Source organism: Aquila chrysaetos, chromosome 12, assembly GCF_900496995.4.
Source record: "Aquila chrysaetos chrysaetos chromosome 12, bAquChr1.4, whole genome shotgun sequence".
Classification (NCBI taxonomy): Eukaryota; Metazoa; Chordata; class Aves; order Accipitriformes; family Accipitridae; genus Aquila; species Aquila chrysaetos.
The window spans coordinates 25,174,628-25,194,191 of NC_044015.1; the positions used below are offsets into that span (position 1 = coordinate 25,174,628).

General features: G+C 42.4%; 1 long non-coding RNA gene across 1 annotated transcript; it reads right to left on the reverse strand.

The window, feature by feature from the left end:
• Positions 1–557: 557 nt before the first annotated feature.
• LOC121233722 lies at positions 558–17,315 on the reverse strand. The gene is made up of 4 exons (XR_005933749.1): positions 16,435–17,315; positions 12,861–12,944; positions 817–871; positions 558–636 (listed from the first exon to the last, which is right to left on the reverse strand). It is a non-coding gene; the product is annotated as an uncharacterized LOC121233722 (long non-coding RNA).
• Between the last annotated feature and the right edge of the window lie 2,249 nt (positions 17,316–19,564).

Below are 19,564 nucleotides of genomic sequence, written 5' to 3' on the forward strand. Positions count from 1 at the left end.
CAGGAGGGTTGGAGCCCAGCAGCCAGAGCTCAGAACAAGCGCTTTATAATTACTAAATGCTACTTGCAAAATAACGAAGGCTTTTATTACTACCAATGCACCTTTATGGGTGTGATAGAATAAACAAGCAGCAGCAAGGACAAACGCTTCTGCGGGAGGACATTTAGACAAGAGTCAGTCACCAAGCTTGCTGTCCTCAGGTGGTAGCAGAGGCTGCCCCAGGTTCGGTCCTTGCCTTCCAGCCTGCCCCCTACTCTCTGCCCCCTCTGATGTTCTCTACTGAAATGCTGTAGCTGGTCTGACATGCATACAGGCTTTTTTCTACGTGGGCACCATCTCTTGCCCTCCTTCAAGCACTCACAGAGAGATGACTTAATTCAAGTATTTGGTTTTCTCTCATACTTGGTTTTCTTAACAGCCTTCTGCCCCTCACACAAGCCAGACTGTGATAATCACAGAGCTGGTCTGCTCATAACCAAATTTAAGCACAGAATCTATAAATTAATACAAGGCAGCTCTACTTTTAGGGAAGTCTCTACTTGCCAGAGCAGTGACCTATCCCGACGGGTATCCTGGTTCCGATGCTGTATTGGACTGAGTCACTGGTTACATGTCATGCTCCCCCTGGCTGACGTCCTGCTAAGAGATAACAGACTGTCAGTGGTGGTCCACTTTGCATCATGCTTTGGGCTTGGATGTTTTAAGGAGGATTCAAGTCTTTCACTGTCATTAGACCTCTGCTTGGAATGCTTTTCCCTAGTTCCCTCTTCCCCCCCCCCCCCCGCCCCCATGAAATTCCACCATTGAATTACCCACCTTTTTGTCCACTGTCTTCAAACAGTTATCTGCAGATCTTTTACTGCTAGCAAACCTGTGTCAATAAATCATAATTTAAAAACACAAACAGCACATTCTTAATGAAAACATCCTTTTACACATCTAAATGATAAAGTAAGTGTTGGAGAAACAGGTCCCTAAATTTTTTATGGTATTTTAAAACAGTCATCTCAAAATAAACAAAAAGAAATGTTTGTTAATCGTCTGGAATTTTTAATTTCCTATTTTGCATGGGAACCTGAGTAATCAGACATATGGTATGCTTGTTAGCTGGGAAAGGGTCAGGATTAGAATAGATTCTCAAAATTGGAAAGCACTAAAATATAGCAGCAGTCTTGGCTGCCTAAACTTAAAATAAACCATGTTTTGTGTTAATTGCTGGAACAGATCAACACTGAAAAAACCCACATGTCTAAATGATTCTCTGAAATACGGTGCCTGGCAGGAGAGAGGAAGTCTCAGGGGATTGGGGATGAGCTAGTCAATAATTTACCTGCAAAGGAGATTATCTGATACAGACATAGCTGATAAGGAGCAAAATGTGAAGTGGCGTTTGGTGGCTTCTGTATGAGCTCAGTAGCTTTAAGAGTCGTGGGATTCCTAACACAGAAGAGCCCGGTCAGATAAAAGTAATCGTATTTTTGGATTTATAGTGCTAAGCATCACTGAGCTATTAAGCAGTAAAAGTCTGTTCTGGTGCAAGTTTTCATGCCCAGTGTGGACGTGCAGTTCCTAGGCCATACTGGTGCCATCAGTGGAGGTACAATAGAATGAAAATCTCCCCATCATCATTCTAATTGGGTACCGGTGTGATTATTTAAATCACTAGCGTAATGGCAGAAGACAGCTCCCAACATTTTCCTGCGTCATTAGACTATGCCCACGCAGAGGATGAATGGATACGTGTTTTGCTGCTTATGCATGACACAGGTCCAGGACAACACTACTTCTGGCAGCGGAAGTCGGCATACATCCTGCGCTGTGCTTCGTGCTTATTCATCAGCCGACAGTCGCTTACGTGGAATGCATCTGACCCCACTGCAATTATGCCTGCTATGTTCAGACTTGCCCCCATTTCAACGCACAAAGTTAAAAGTGTTTTTTTTCCTCTGTTGTTTTTCAATCATATATTTGAGCCTTGCACTTCACTAGGAATCAGTTTGAATCCAACTGTTGGAAAAAAAAAAGCCCACCAAAAAACTTAGGGATAGTTTACAATTTCAACTCCGGCTACTTCACACTACTTCAGTAGAGGAACCACCCAAAAGACAATGCAATTCACTGCTCCAGGACTCCTTTGGTACAAAGGCCACAGTGGGCACAGCCTCTGTAGTGGGTAACCTCACAGGAGAGTGAGCAGTGTTCAGGAAGACTGTTCAGAACGGTCTTCTGTGGTGAGAGGGCGTAAATAACAGCAATCTGTGGCCTACACTATTTGTCAGTCCAACTATTCAGGCATCATACACAGAGCATGCACCCGACTCTTTCCTTTTTACTTTCCCCTTTCCTAGATTGTCAACAGTTGGCTCTCCACGGGGACTATAACCAATTCAGCTAGGTCAGTGACTCCACATTTAAAAGTCTCTTTGTTGTTACTTCTAGAAGGGCTTTTGTATCCTCCAAGCTCTGGCTGTGAGCCATTCACAGAGTTGAAAGGTCACAGTCCAAGGGCTTCATTCTTCCCTTCTCGCAGCTGTAGGTGTTTCTGGTGGATGTGATTTGCAGAGTTGTCCAAGCAGTCCAGGCTGCATTGCCAGAGGTTTCTATCTATATGAACAACTATCACACTCAAGTATTTAGAATTAAGGCTGTGTGTATTTCCATATACATACACATATGCTTACATACTAAAGCAAGCCTGCATGCAGATGAGCTGAGAGATAAGATTGTTTATGACAGCACAAATGTAAGGGGATGAAACATCCATGCAAGCTGTTTTGGTCTAGCTGTTGGTTGGACTGTATATGGTACAATGACTCTTTGTTTAGCAAGAGGCTAAAGATTATATACTTACACTTGAGACCTTTAAGACTCAGACTATGCAGTAGACAACTTCCCCTTTAGACTGGCTAATAATAATTTAAGAGACTGAATTGTGCTTTTTTGTATGCCTGGCTTCATCTGCTGTATTGCATTTTTAAAGCACTGTATATGACAAACCTTCCAGGAATCCCAAACACAAATGGAAGTCCCACTGAATCACTTGAAGCAGCTGAAGAACACCATCAGTGAGGCCACACAACTGCGTGGAATGTGATGAATTTCCAGGAATAGGATTGTTTCCCGGAGGTTATTGTGTAAAATACAAGTATAAAGAGGGAACAAAGGTAATGCTGACAGTCTCTGCACCACTAAGCTATTTTAGTTTGTGGAAAGAAGAATGAAGAAAACAGACATGTTAGAAGACCTTTGCTAGGCTAACAGGAAGCTCGTATGTCAAGAGCAAACCTGAAACAAAGCAGTACAAAATTATCTCAGCATAAAATGTAACGTCTCCATGATTTTACCTTATGAAACCAAATCCACTTCTAGTTTGAATGCAGTGCTAATGGAGAGGTTAAGAGCTCTATGTCCATGCTTCCATCTAGCAATAATAAAGGAATGACTAGGTAAAAAGCAGTAATTACATAGAAACAGGTGAACTCTGCAGTTCTGAAGGGAGAGCAGTGCATTTAGGGGTTCAAAAGCAATAGGAAACCTGTCCATTCAGGTTCATTAAGAAATCAGTTCTGCTGACTAGAACCTACTCTGAAGCAGTGGTTAAGCAGAGCACTTTCAAAGAAAGTACCTGTCCTAGTTTCAGCTGGAATAGAGTTAACTGTCTTCCTAGTAGCTGGTACGGTGCTATGTTTTGAGTTCAGTATGTGAAGAATGTTGATAACACCGATGTTTTCAGTTGCTGCTAGTAGTGTTTAGACTAACTTCAAGGATTTTTCAGCTTCTCATGCCCAGCCAGCGAGAAAGCTGGAGGGGCACAAGAAGTTGGCACAGGACACAGCCAGGGCACGTGACCCAAACTGGCCAACAGGGTATTCCACACCATGGGACGTCCCATCTAGTATAGGAACTGGAAAGTGGGGGCGGGGAATCGCCGCTCGGGGACTAGCTGGGTGCCGGTCGGCGGGTGGTGAGCAATTGCACTGCGCATCATTTGTACATTCCAATCCTTTCATTATTGCTGTTGTCATTTTATTAGTGTCATCATTATCATTATTCGTTTCTTCTTTTCTGTTCTATTAAACTGTTCTTATCTCAACCCGTGGGTTTTGCTTCTTTTTCCCGATTTTCTCCCCCATCCCACTGGGTGGGGGGGAGTGAGTGAGCGGCTGCGTGGTGCTTAGCTGCTGGCTGGGGTTAAACCATGACAGTCCATTTTGGCACCCAACGTGGGGCACGAAGGGTTGAGATAACGACAAACCTGACCAGAGCTCGTTAAAACAAAATTGTTATAAGCATTCATTATATTGGTCTAATAGTAGCTGGTCATTATGTTGATTTATGTGTTAGAGTTGTTGCTCTGGTTTTTAAAGTTCTGTTATGTATCACCTCGCTTGCTGTATGTAGTCCCTCTTCTGCTGCTTATCATCCGTGGGAGGTGGATTAAGGTTTTCGCTTTGATGTGTTGTATAACACTGGTTTATGGTATGATAAAGTCATCAGTTGTGGAATTAATCCGGTATTTGCACTCAGCATTGTCACATTTATACGGCGGGAGCCATCTGTGGGAAACTATTAATAATTATACCATTTACCTTTCCTCCTTGGAAAACCAGTCTATGAGTGGGATACCTTTCTTCCCCTCTCCTTTCTCCTTCAGTCCAGTTACAATGGTGTTTGGGAATTTTGAAAAATTTGAATACTCTTGGGATGTTGATACCAGCACGGTCCTAGCCCTATTGCTGGGAATTAGCATGCTCCTGAATGTGGTTCAGCTCTTGTTTAAGGTTAAACAACTATTTAAGAAGATCACCCAGAGGTCTGCCCCGAGGCTGGATAATTATGAGTGGCAGGGTGTGTGGGGTAGTATGGGCAAGTACCTAGAAAAGTGGGCACCTCCAGTGTTTTGGAAATTCACCCCTGAACAAATGCAGAATCCAGAAGAACTAGTAAAATATTTGGAAAAGGTATGCTGTCACCCCGGCAGCTCTAGAGAGATACAAATCACTGCAACGTGCTGGGGCCTGGCCCATGCCTATCGAGCCCTGTTCGACACAACTCAGCACCCCCAAGGGGAAGAGAAGGTCTCTGGACCTAACAACAAAGCGATGAGCACTGTGGCTACCCAAACCTCAGCAACAGGCACTGCAGCCCCTCCAGCCGTGGCAACGAGCACAGCAGCTACCCAAACCCTGGCAACGGGCACTGCGGTCCCTCCAGCCCCAGCGACGAGCACTGCTGCTGCTACCCAAACCTTGGCGACAGACGCTGCGGTTATCCAAAACCCGGCGAGCGATACTGCAACTGAACCAGCGGATCAACCTGCACCAGTATCAGTTGCCCCCGTACAGAAAAAGAAATATACAAAAAATTCAGCTCGCTTAGCAAAGGATGAAGGTGAACCAGGGCCATCACGGGAACAGGAGGAAGAGGCAGAACCAGAGGCAATAACCCGGTCCCTATCCTTGAGTGAGCTGCGGGATATGCGAAAAGATTTTGGCCGCCGTATAGGTGAGCATATTATCACCTGGCTACTCCGATGCTGGGACAATGGGGCTAATAGCTTGGAATTAGAAGGTAGGGAAGCCAAGCAGCTGGGATCACTTGCCAGGGAAGGTGGCATTGACAAGGCAATTGGAAGAGGAACACAAGCCATCAGCCTCTGGAGGCGACTCTTGTTAAGTGTGAAGGAAAGGTACCCCTTTAAGGAAGATGTTATATGTCAATCAAGCAAGTGGACCACCATGGAAAAAGGTATCCAATATCTGAGGGAATTAGCTGTGCTAGAGACGATTCATCATGACCCGGACAACCCACAATTACCCAAAGATCCAGACGAAGTCCAATGCACACGACCCATGTGGCAGAAATTTGTACGGAGCGCACCATCGTCCTATGCCAACTCACTGGCAATAATGACCTGGAAAGACGAAGAGGCACCGACAGTGGATGAAGTGGCTCGCCAACTCCGTCAATACGAAGAAAATCTCTCCTCCTCCCTACAAGCCTGCATTTCGGCTGTGGAGAAGCTGTCCGAGGATTTCCAACAATTCAAAGAGGATATGTCCTATTGCCCACCTGTAAGGACCAACGTCTCAGCTATTAGGAGTGAGCGCTCCTCTGCCCAAGAGAGAGAATGTAGAAGGTACACACCGCGAGGTGCCCTGTGGTTTTACCTATGTGATCATGGAGAGGACATGAGGAAATGGGATGGAAAACCTACCTCGGTCCTAAATGCACGGGTACGTGAGCTGCGAGGAAAAACCACCATAAAAGGGGATTCTACTAGGAAAAATGCTGCTCCAGTTTCCAAACAGAGTAGAAGGGCTGATCTTATTTCTGATCCTCTTGAAGGGACTTCTGAGCCAATTTTACAAGAAGTGAATACCGGATACTCTGGCCAGAATTAGAGGGGCCCTGCCTCCAGCCAGGTGGAGGAAAGGGATAACCGGGTCTATTGGACTGTGTGGATTCGATGGCCTGGCACGTTAGACCCACAGGAGTACAAGGCTCTAGTAGACACCGGTGCACAGTGCACTCTAATGCCATCAAGTTATAAAGGGGCAGAACCCATCTGTATTTCTGGTGTGACAGGGCGATCCCAAGAGTTAACTGTATTGGAAGCTGAAGTAAGCCTAACTGGGAATGAATGGCAGAAACACCCCATTGTGACTGGTCCGGAGGCTCCGTGTATCCTTGGCATAGATTATCTCAGGAGAGGGTATTTTAAGGACCCGAAGGGGTATCGATGGGCTTTTGGTATAGCTGCCTTGGAGACGGAGGGCACTGAACAGCTGTCTACCCTGCCTGGTCTCTCTCAAGACCCTTCGATTGTGGGGTTGCTGAGGGTTGAAGAACAACAAGTGCCAATTGCTATCACGACGGTGCACCGGCGGCAATATCGCACCAACCGAGACTCTCTGATTCCCATCCACAAGTTGATTCGCCAACTGGAGAGCCAAGGAGTGATCAGCAAAACTCGCTCACCCTTTAATAGTCCCATATGGCCAGTGCGAAAGTCTAACGGGGGAGTGGAGACTAACAGTTGACTATCGTGGCCTGAATGAAGTTACGCCACCGCTGAGTGCTGCCGTTCCAGATATGCTAGAACTTCAATACGAACTAGAGTCAAAGGCAGCCAAGTGGTATGCCACAATTGACATTGCTAATGCGTTTTTCTCAATCCCTCTGGCAGCAGAGTGTCGTCCACAGTTTGTCTTTACTTGGAGGGGTGTCCAGTACACTTGGAATCGATTGCCCCAGGGGTGGAAACACAGCCCCACCATTTGCCATGGACTAATCCAGACTGCACTGGAAAAAGGTGAAGCTCCGGAACACCTGCAATACATTGATGACATCATTGTATGGGGCAACACGGCAGAAGAAGTCTTTGAGAAAGGGAAGAAAATAATCCAAATCCTTCTGAAAGCCGGTTTTGCCACAAAAGAAAGTAAGGTCAAGGGACCCGCACAGGAGATCCAGTTTTTAGGAATAAAATGGCAAGATGGACGTCGTCAGATCCCAATGGATGCGATCAACAAAATAGCAGCTATGTCTCCACCGACTAATAAAAAGGAAACACAGGCTTTCTTAGGTGTTGTGGGTTTTTGGAGAATGCATATTCCAAATTACAGTCTGATTGTAAGCCCTCTCTATCAAGTGACCCGGAAGAAGAATGATTTTAAATGGGGCCCTGAGCAACAGCAAGCCTTTGAACAAATTAAACGGGAGATTGTTCATGCAGTAGCCCTTGGACCAGTCCGGGCAGGACAAGATGTTAAAAATGTGCTCTATACTGCAGCCAGGGAGAATGGACCTACCTGGAGCCTCTGGCAGAAAGCACCTGGGGAGACCCGAGGTCGACCCCTGGGGTTTTGGAGTCGAGGATACAGAGGATCCGAGGCTCGCTATACTCAAACTGAAAAAGAGATATTGGCAGCATATGAAGGAGTTCAAGCCGCCTCGGAAGTGGTTGGTACTGAAACACAGCTCCTCTTAGCACCCCGACTGCCAGTGCTGGGCTGGATGTTCAAAGGGAGGGTCTCCTCTACACATCACACGACTGATGCCACGTGGAGTAAGTGGATTGCACTGATCACACAACGGGCTCGCATAGGAAACCCCGGTCGCCCAGGAACACACAGCACATGTAAAAGTTTGGGCCTCCAGATATAAGGAAAGCAATCCTCCCAGTACAGCCTTCTGCTCTCTTCCTTCAGGGAACCTCTGCTCCAATGTGCTGGAGGAAATCTTACTTCTAAATAAGCTGACTCTTAGAGGTGCAAAAGCTAGTATGGTTTCAACCCTGGAAGTGTTTGTTCTCAGCTTTATGAAGCACAGCTCAGGTCCTGACACTGGCTATTGGTGAGTAAAGACTGCAACTTCTAATAAGACATCAGGTGTCAAACCCAGGTGACATTGTGGTCACTGTTCAGTGTTTGCATACTTCTAATTTCAGGTGGCCTTTCCACCATATACAAAGATGCTTGGATGGCATACAAAAACTAGGTATAGCGTTTCCCGAAACAGGTTTTCAAATGCTCTCGTATTTCTGTTACTCATTTCAATTTTGGTCCAGCAGAGAGAGAGGCAGGAATATGAAAACTCCATTTATATGCATCCAGGGATAAGCAACTAGACACAGTCAGCTTATCAAGGTTTAAAGAACAATGACACGATGCTATAGTTAATTTTCATATCTACTTATTGCAAAGAACAGCCTGCATCCGTACAGCTAAACTCCCTTATTGCCACCAACAGGGCTACATCCAAATGGCCAGCTGGAAACAGTCACTGGCCTGTGCCGCCCAGAGTATTGCTGGGAGGGGTGCTGACCGGCCCAGAGCTGTGCCATAGACTATACCACAATTTGCAGTATGAACAGAGAGCATGCTAGTGCTTGGGCCTCTGCCCCAGGCCTGTTTAGCTTACCCATGCAGACATTGTCTGCACAGCTGCAGAAACATTTGCGCGCACAGGGAGGGAAGGAGGGAGGAGAGGGCAGCAGAGCCATCTCCTTCAGCAGTACCATCAGTTTGTGCAAGCTCACACCATTCATGGAATTTCAGCTTAGCCCTGACAACAGCGCTCTATGCCAGATAGATAGCCCTCCTCCAGACTTAGACTGGGAAAACACAGTGGTGTCAGTCTACCAAAGGTGATACGCCAGCTCTGCACAGAAAACGGGAACAGAACTTTTTTGCCCCGCACCCGTGTTTTGCCATTACCTCCACAGCATCTCAGTGTGGCCTTTAGTCTCCATATCGCAGTATGACTCCCCCACACTGGCCACCACTGTGCAAAGATTCTGAGCTAGTCCAGATGAGCTGGGAGAGCTGCCTGGCACAGCCCGTGGGCCTAGCTTATAGCCCAGAAGCAGTCAAGCTGCATTAGCTAAAAACGAGACAGCAATGCACAGCAGCCCAGCCAGAACAGAGGGCAGTCTGCATTTCCTCTCCTGGCAAGTCTCTTGACAGCAAGTGAGAAGACAACTCCTACGGGGGGCGGGGGGAAAGAGTTTGTAAAGTACTGTTTCTGTTTCTTTTTCTTCCAGTCTGACAAATAGAAACATATTACTGGCTCAAGTTCTAGAAATTTGACATGAACACCATGTTTTTATTAAAAAACAGAAACATGGGAAATTATGAGCAACTTTCCAACAGAAGCAACAGGAACAATGAAAATCCTGACTGGTTAAAGCCTTGATAATTACACCCAGGATCACCCAGGCAATCTTATTTTGTGCCTTTGGATAGATCCATCTTCCCTTCCTCTCCCCCATCTTCAATGTTCCTCTTGGACCTAGCAGATAAAGTTATAAGCTGAAAGGAGATTTGGTATATATAGATGCACACTTGAAACTCTCATCCATGCTCTCCCTAAAAGTGTTGCTTTTTTCACCTCTTTCAAAGTTCATTAAATGTAGAGTGGATGATTTAGCCCAGAGTATACTGCATTTGTAGTAACAAATATGGTTTCTGCAGATTTCTTAGGATGAAGACTATTTACATCATATTCCCACAGGAAATTAGGTAAGGAATAAACATTAAAGTAATGATGCAATCTGTGTCATCCCCCTAATAAACACTGAATATGTTGGTTGATTTCAAACGAATTTAACAAATGAACAGAAATCTCAGATACACGCAGTTCCTTCAAGTTGCATGAAAACAGGCAACTGGCTACCTAGGGGAAAAAGATCCTGCAAGTGTTCCAGCCAAGAGAAAGCCTGCAAGATTAAACTAAACACCAGAAAATCTGTAAGAGGGAGGTCACTTTTAAATACCCCAACTATGAAGAAATCTTCAGGGACACCGATCTGTAGGCCAGGCTTCGTTCCATCAGCTGCTTATGAAATGATGCAGTGTTAGGCTCTTCCTGCCTGGTTTCGGTTTTCTTAACTTCCATCCAGTTATGGAACAGTTTGTCAGAGACTTCAGATAGACTGTATGCTTGTCCAAGCTAGAAACAGTAAAGAGCATCTCCAAGGAGGAATGTAAAGATAACACTTCCGCATCTGGAAAATCCTGGGGATCCCCAAGAGTCATGATGCTGATGAAGTGCATGTTGTACTGACAGGAGTCCCTGGCTACATGCACGTGAGCTGGAAGACCTACAACTCTGACACACACCAGTGGCTCCAGAAAAGTTTTCTTTATTGCTCTACCCTGTTGGCTTTGCCACTGTTCCCCAAGGCACTTGCCAAAAGCAGCCTCAGGCACAGGAAGGCAAAGGCCTTCAGATTTATGTATCTTGCTCCCGGTACCTTTAAAAAGCCCATGCTGTGAGAAACTACTAACTCCTGTTTTACATCTTCTGTCCTCCTAACCTTGGACCGTGGCAGGATCAGTAACATCCCATCACGAACCTTTAAAGCATTTGGAGAAATGAACTGCTACAAGCAAAGAGACTGTCCTTCAATTATATGGTAGTCAGTGCTCTATTAGAAGATGATAATGTTGACCTCTAGTGACTAGTCTGGGGATACCTGGTGGCATGATCACAGTGAAACATTTCTGCGAACAGCTAGCCAAAAATTTCACTGAAGCTGGCACATGAGAACAGTCACCCTCCTCATGGAGGTGAGTAATTACACATCCCTTTCATGGAACAGAACCCCCCCAGCTGAAACAAAGACCCCAGAAAGGCTGCTATATAGCCTAAATTATGCAAGCAGAGAGATTTAAATAGAGGATCATTGTACATGGACGCTGTGAGCTGTACAGTGGCTGCAACCTCAAGACAGAAAATGCACCCAGACTGAGTGAAAGGACTGGACAAAGCAGGCCGTGGAGGCAGGCATTGTGGTATAATCCCAGGAGAAAACCAGAGGGTGAGGAGTCAGTTAGGAAGGGACCTGAGCTGGAAGCAATGAATTAAATCGATTTCTCAAAACACAGAAATGAAGCAAGAGGAGACAATTGTGATTCATTGTAAATAAGCAAAACAACAGAGGAACACCCCAACCCACTGTCTGCTTCTTAGCTGAGATAACCCATTAGACACAACATTTTGCCAGATTATTAGTAATGGAAAATATTGTTAGACATTCAAATACCAGCCATCAGTGAGTTACACGTTTGATTTTTTGAATCTCATCCATTATACATAATGAAAATATTTATTCAATTACGTTTGAAAATCATGTAGAGTTGCACATTCATAGAATAAACCAGAAGACAATACATGATGCCTTAGGAAGTTACTCAGATTTTATCCACAGATTCAAAATAACAAGTGTTTTATTTTCCCACTTATTCAAAAGAAATGAAGAAAAAAAACCTCTTTCCAGCAGAGCCACTCAAGGCATATGAAGAAAATAACAGATATTCAGGAAAAGGTTAAAGAATGAAAACGACTTGAGGATTGGGAAACAGAGCACGTTCCAAACTAGTGACACAGCCCAAGTGATGTAGTGACTATACTGCCCCATGCAAAGAGAGATACCAGCAAAAGGGAAATTAGGTGAGCAGAGCAGGCTCCCAGGGAACTATTCTGACATGGGTTTGAAGTGGGGAGAAAATTAACATAATTTCTAGTCCCTCCAGAACTAAGTAATGGTAGCTGTTTCTCAATAGAAAAGGACTTTTCCCATTTTTTGAGAACTTTTTCCATTTAGTACAACTTTTCTAATAGAGCTTAACATCCATCTTAACATCATTGCTTACTTCTCAGCTTGGACTGATTAGCATCAAAACTGGGCAAAGACACCCCGGCAGGAAAAAAAGTAAACTGAAAATGCATATTTTGCCACTCAAATACATAAACTAAGGAATTCACTTAGTTTTTTGCTGTTTGGGTAGTGCATTTGGTTTGCACACAGTGGCTAACTGGCAGCATGAAGATGAACAGGTACTGTTGACCCCTGGAAGTGTTCCATTCCTGGTTTCCAGGGCTTCGTTCCATACTGAAGTGACTAGAAATTGAGGGTGTGTTTACAGTCAAGCCTCAGAGAGCTTGAACAGTGATTTGTATTGAATTTGTTCAAGTATTTTTTAAACTGTCTTTTCAAAGAAATTGTCCATACCTGAAATCATGTTACAGTACCCATTTAATCATGCAATAGTGCCGGCAGGGGGAGATGAAAAGCAAAATAAGCCTAACGCTGCATAGAGCATGGGTGGGAGAGAAATTTTACAGTAGAATTGCCTTACACAGGGGTCTTGGAGCATTTAAAAGCAGAAATAAACTAGCATTTAAATGAGAGATTTAAAAAAAAACAAAACAAACTAAAACCAAAATACTAAGGAAGAGCACAAGGTAAATATTCTCTACAAATGCTTGGTTTAGTTTTCTGGGTATAGTTGATTATTTCTGAACACATACTTAGCTTAATTTTTGAATGTTTAATAATCATACACACATACCTTATACATTTGTGTAACTGTTCATAAGTGACTGCAATCGTTTTGTTAGTGTTCCTCAGCATATATTCTCTCTCTCAGCTGGATCTGTTCTCAGGACATGTATCATTTTGGGAGGGAAAGGCAAAGACATTACCTGGCGTATCCAAATGTGTCAAGTCCCTAGCTGCACAGGATGCATTTCCCATGCTTCAATGGCAATCTGCTTCAATATCAGTATGTACAGCTTACACTAAAAAAGCTCTCTGATTTTTATAGCATATTACTTTGGCCGAGAAAGAATTAAGGTAAAATGCTACTCCCTCCCTACTGACCTATGGACTTACACAGCTGTCAAAGAAGCCACTGGCTTAACCCTGTGAAGATGGCAAAAATACAGCTATTAGCCAAATGAACACTAAGGATGCAAACAGAAATGGTGATATTGGGAGAGACTCAGACCTGCAACCAAAGCTTCCCCCTCCAAATAATATTTTTTCCAGTACTCTTTGCAGCTCATTTCTTTCAACATATAGCAGGGACAGCCTCTAGAGAAATACTGAGTTTGCCTCCCAATCTGTGTGTTTCTTACTCAATGTTCTACACTTGGATATGGCCACTATTTAGGTCACATTTCTGTCTACAAACTGTCAGAACTGGCAGAGCCACTGAAATAATCAGCCCTATTGTGCCCCTCCCAGATCTTTCTCTCATGTCAGCACAAGCATGACTACTCCTACATACCAGGCTGTAATTTTATCAACAGCTGGACTCTAAGGGGGAGGCAGCAACCACAGCGATTTAGCATCTCCCCACCCCCAATACAGAAACTGAAGGAATGTTTTCCTAGCCACAAGGGAGATAACTTTCACTGTCATCTAGAAGCTGTAGGAGACTCCTTTGCCCTATGCAATTATTACTACGATTAAAACTCACTTATGGGTAGGCCGTTAATGAGAAAACAGTTGAAATCAACTGGCACACAGGCCTTCCAGAAAGAGAGAAGCTTCTGAAAAATGCAAGAGAGACATTGCAACTTAAAGGAGCTCAAAGCCTTTTTAACCATACTAGACCTCTGTAGCACAGCTTTGTTGTTTGCCTTTAAAAAAAAAAAAAGCAGCTTTTTTTCAGGGAAGAAAAATCCCCAAACCTCGACTTGTCCTCTGCTCTGGTTCTGTTTTCTTGAGCCTGCAAGGTCCTGGAGCAATACTCCAAGGGAAGCAAATGACTGAGATCTGAACTGATTAAGCCTGAAGTCTTAAAAGACAGCTTGTCATGCACTATTTGCTACTTCACTGCTGACTCAAGAACATTCAGCTCGTGTGCATATTCCACTTTCCCATCTGCCCACTGCTTCAGCTTCTTACCGACAGTTGCGCATTTCCAGCACAAACATCTTTGATATATTAAGAACTAAGTGCAGGGCAGCGTAAAACATGCAGAGCTTTTCATCAAAGTATCAGAAGCACTACTCTATCAACTATTAATCTTTATTTGTGAGCTGAACTTATTAAAAGCCTCCATTTTAACATAATAAATAATGTAGCTATGTATTGTAGCCTACTGCAACTAGAACCTTTATGTAAAATTTCAGACTCTTTTGCTGCGGAATATGAGGCTTTGTTTATACTCTTGATGGACCTGTGTAAATCTACAGCAATGAAAACCAATCCCTCTTTATAAGCTGCTAGTGTTATTAAATCCAGAAAAACAGGGAGCTATAGCTAAAAGCAAGACTCGGCAATTTTAAAACTTTGTACCTACAGTTTATCAAAGTTTTCTCTGAACAAATGCAGGAAAGAATATGTTATCAGTTAAGTCCATTCAGTGGATTTATTTCTCAAGCTAGCAAAACCACACACACTTGGCATAAAAACAGATTTAAATCAAATAAGATTCATATGTCCTTGCCTTTGACATTGTTGCTTGTTTCTAGCCATTTTTTAAAACAGAAAACTGTTATCTATTTCCTTTTCATGCATATGTTATAATTTATACCCACAGAACAGAAAGAAAACAAATCATTGTTTTACAAGCTGCTTTTATCAAGACATCTTTAAGAATAAAAAGGCTTATTTGGAATGGTATGAATACCCTGAACTCCCACTGGCTTTGGGTGGGAGTTGAGCACATTCACTAAGCAGTTACTCAAAAACTCAGCACCTTACAGAATCAACCCCTACACAGCCTTCAAGTTACTTCATGAGTTTTCTATAATGAGGCAGACTGAAGAAAAACTAGTAGTATCTCTCATCAGCCAGATGAAGGAACCAATTCAGGAGTAAAAATGGCTTGCTCTACAACAGTTGGACTAGCTCCTGCCCTAGCTTCTCTCCCCTCTTCAGTTTTCCATCTCCACTATAGAAGTGGCTCTGTTGCTTTGACACATCCACTTAACTTTTGTCTACCTTACAAAAAGCAACACCAACTTTGGGTTACCTTAATAACCCAGACTAAAATACGACAGTTTAGCAGCTGCTGTTGGAGAACCTGAATCATCCCTAAGTAGCAGAAAACTCTCAAAGGAGCACAGAAACCACCGTCACTGCTCCATAATCAGAGCACTAATCTAGATAAAACATAGGCAACCTGAGGAAAGCTGACAGTGTTAGGGATTAAGGAAGTCACTAATGAGCCCACATAGTCACCAATTATCATGGGTTACACATCTTGAAAGTCTGATTAGTTTCCCTCCTGTTCCTAAATTTTTAGGCAACCATTGCAGCCTAAGTAACTGAGCATATCTGTTATCTAATAAGATCAGTTCAAGACATGCTGTTTATGGAATCTTAGTTTGTTTTATTCTTTCTATTCTTTATTACTTCTATTCCACTACATTAATACCATATTTTAGATAAACATATTTAGTATATTACTGTGTCCTAGATCCATTTAATACCAGATCTAGATTCAATACCTATGTATGTGTGTATATGTAGCTATATACATATATATTATAGCCCATGTAAAGAAGTCATGACCATTTGGTTGTAATAATGTACTATTAACAAAAAAAAAAAGAAAGCCAAGGATAATTACAAGCAAATGCAAAGTTGCACTCTAAGTAATCATCATAACAGGAGGTACTGATCCTTGTCCCGTTCTCCTACTGACTTTGGTAGTTCTCAGACTGTACCAAACTAATTCAGCTTGTTAAACCATCAGAAAACTAGTACAATAAGTAGTGTTTTGCCAGGCTTTTGCATTGAATCAGCTCAGCATAAGGTCCAGCAAAAGCCAAACCAATGGTATAGTCACACCACAGGGCCAAAGCACAGGGGCCAGAGGATTGGGACCTCCCATATGCTGATGCAGAAGGGTTAAACACCTTTAGCTATAATGAGCAACTTCAAAAAAAAAAAAAAAGAAATGCAAAACTTCATGCACAATTTTATGCTGTTTTGCTGCTGAGCAACACTGATTTTAAATGATCCATCAATTCACTATTTACTTGCAGGTTAACTATGTTTTGAATGAAGATTAGTGAGCTATGTTCCTCCTTTTCCCTTACCATCCATATACTAAGCCTTAACCCTGACTTAAGAGATTTTCAAGTTGCATTGCCAGTGAGATTGCAGTGACTGGCATTTCTACATACCTTCCATTACAGTTTTCATCCTTGCACACCTTTCAAATACTAATCACATTAGTTGCTTCGGAACATCTTTTGACAAGAGTATTGGCTCTGCAATACATAGATATGCAAGTATGAGGCAGGAGAAAGAAAAAAAGAAGTTTTATTCAGAGTTTTATAAGTAAGCTTTATAAATAGTAGCAGTGGATTTATAGATAGCATTTTTATAAGAGGAAAAAAGCAAGTAACAAATTCACCTGTTTAACAGCATGCCCACAAGCACTATAGATTAATACCTCACTGTCTTAAGCACCATACGGTCATAACTGCCTACTAGCAAGTAATATTTCCCAATAGCTTCCCAATAGCCTTGCTGGGCTAAGTAGTAATAATGATCTCTCAAACATGTCCCCTGTTACTTTAAGCAATTATTCCTTTCCCCTCTCTCTGCAGGTAGACCAATTTTCATCTTCTCTTCTCCACCTCTCCAAGTGTTAAACACATACGGCTTCCACATCTATACCACCTGGAACTCTTTTAGCCAGCTCCTGTGAAGCAGAGAGCACACTTGTACAAAATAATAAGAATGGATTATAAGTTACTAGAGGTTGGACAAAGAGAGAACAGGTATTCACATAAATGGAGTAACATAAGGAAGCAACAAGACAAAGATATAACAGTTCATTTACTAAACATGCTAGACTGACTTAATGCCTAAAGCCTTTCAGATGCCAGTCCAGCCCCAGATTGGGTTGCTACTGTCCCTTCCATCACCTATGTGTCCTAGCAATGGAGGACTGGGATAAACTCTTCATGTAATGCCAGGATGGCGACTTCTCCAGACACAGGAATTCCTGAGACATTGCTGTATCCTACAAGCATATAGGACTGCAGGACTGCTTGCTTCTTCCTATCAACTAACTACAATTCCTCCTCTGTTGCTGAAGCCTACATTAGCTGTCAACTCCATCATGACAGCAATTAAACTGCACAGTCTCTGCATTCTCCCTGGAAAACGCATTACCATGCTTGCACATTTGAGGGACTCAGCCACCCAACAAGGCCAAATAAAGCATGAGCTTGATCAATTCCTGATTTCTAGAAATACCCAAAGGTCTGTAAGATCCTTGATATAAATAATCCATAGGATGACATGCACTGCCTCCTGCTTTCAGGATTTGCAGCCGTGTATTTGCTAGCAGAATTCTACAGTTGCTTCTATATTGTTCTCTATAATCCCAGCATTTGTTGGGGTGGAAAGGGAAGAGGGAGAGAGTCACTTACTGAAGTCATTACAGAATGAACTTCAGGTCACATTCCTGAAGATGGAAAGTCTACATACCAACGAAGTTTGTTAGCATGATGTAAATCATTAGAACTACAACAAGTTACTATGAAAACAGAATACATAGATCTGTAGGAACACAGAATAACAGCTTTAAGAATCATCTGCCTTATTTTATTAATACTACCACCTCAGAACAGGTAAACCACAAGTCATTTTTTATTAGTTATTTCATTTAATCTCCAAGAAGAAAGGGCCACAGTTCTGTAAAACTTGCTAGGAAGGTTCTTATTTTGAAAGATAAGAAGCTAGCACTTGAATAAGTAACATTACTTGCATGTTTGGTTTTTTTCCCTTCTCTTCAGAACACAGAGCCAAACCCAGGTTCCCACAAAAAGCCATCAGATATCACCTCACATTTCAAGAGAAATGAGATCTTTGAGCTAACACAATGTACAATACTTGAAACACATTCATGATTTACTACAAGCAGCATTTTTTTTGGCAATTTAGCCAAATGAGAGCTGTATGTGTCAAGCTGGGAAGAGAATCACTGCCTCCTTACTTCTCCCAGTACAATTCCAGGCTGCATGTGATATTTACCCAGCTCACAAAAATTAAAGTGGGAAACTTGGAAAAGGTTCTGTAACAACAATTAAGATGGAAACTTAGTTCTAAACAACACAGGAGCTTCTCGCCTAGTACAGAACATGAGAACAGCTTTGGTAGGGAGCATAGTGTTCATTTCCCACTGCTGTTCATTATCTTCACTCTTTCCTGTAGAAGACATACCTGCTAGCATGTAGGTACAGATAGCTGGAAGCAGACTTCTGAGCTTTAAATGCAACACTTCATATAGAAAATAAAGAACAGTTCATAGAATTGTAATGCAGAAAAAATTTAATTTTTCAAAAAACGTTCACGATAGGGAAGGTCACAATACAAAGTTCTTAAACACAACACAACACTGAAACAAGGTGAAAAGCCTTTTTTTGATTGGAAGCAATTGCTTAATACAAAGAGTAGATGTCAACAATACTTATTGTACAAAGGTTATGACAGTGGATTCATAATATTGATTCCCTGAAAATCCCCTCATTTTGAAGAAATATTGACTATTAAGGTAATGGCTGAAGTGAATTCAAGAAATTCAGAGTTATATTTGTCTCCACCCTCAATTCTAAGCACTAGGATTAGGTGTCACAGTACAAAATGGATAATAAAGGCACACTGTGGTATGAAAGCAAGGCTAGAGATTCTAGCCTTTAAACTTTCTGGCTTTTGTCTAGGTGTTTTATAAACACTCAAACATGCAGTGAAAAAAATCCAACCCTCTTGAGGGGGTGCAGAGTGAAAAAATATTAAAGTCTGCAAAAAAATGTAACCCATTTAACCTATAAAGCAGTACTTATATTCATATGCATTTCTTAGTGTAGCCTCAAAGGATTTGAGGCTACATATTTTTAGAAATGAAGTACCTTTCTCCAAGTTATTTCTGTTATTTCACTCTGACAGAACTAGCATAAAATGCACATTTAAGATCATTATTCACCTCAATCAGTTTTGTTGATTATTGAAAAGGACAGATGCACTGCTAAAAAGTTGAAGTTTTTGGCCAAGACTTGTTTATTTAACTTTTTCAATACAGCTTTCCAATTTAGAAAAAAGCTTTAAAGAAAATGCTTTCTTAATCTTTTAAAAATTACTAGACTGTGAGTCTTGCATGTCAAATTCTGGCATAAAGTGTTCTTCAATGTTAAGTTATAAAGTCCTGACAGACCTACTGCAATTATTAACAAAACTCTTGCCACAGGGGTGCAAATCAATGTACTCTGGTTTAATCACATCTACCACAACTAGCTCTGTTTA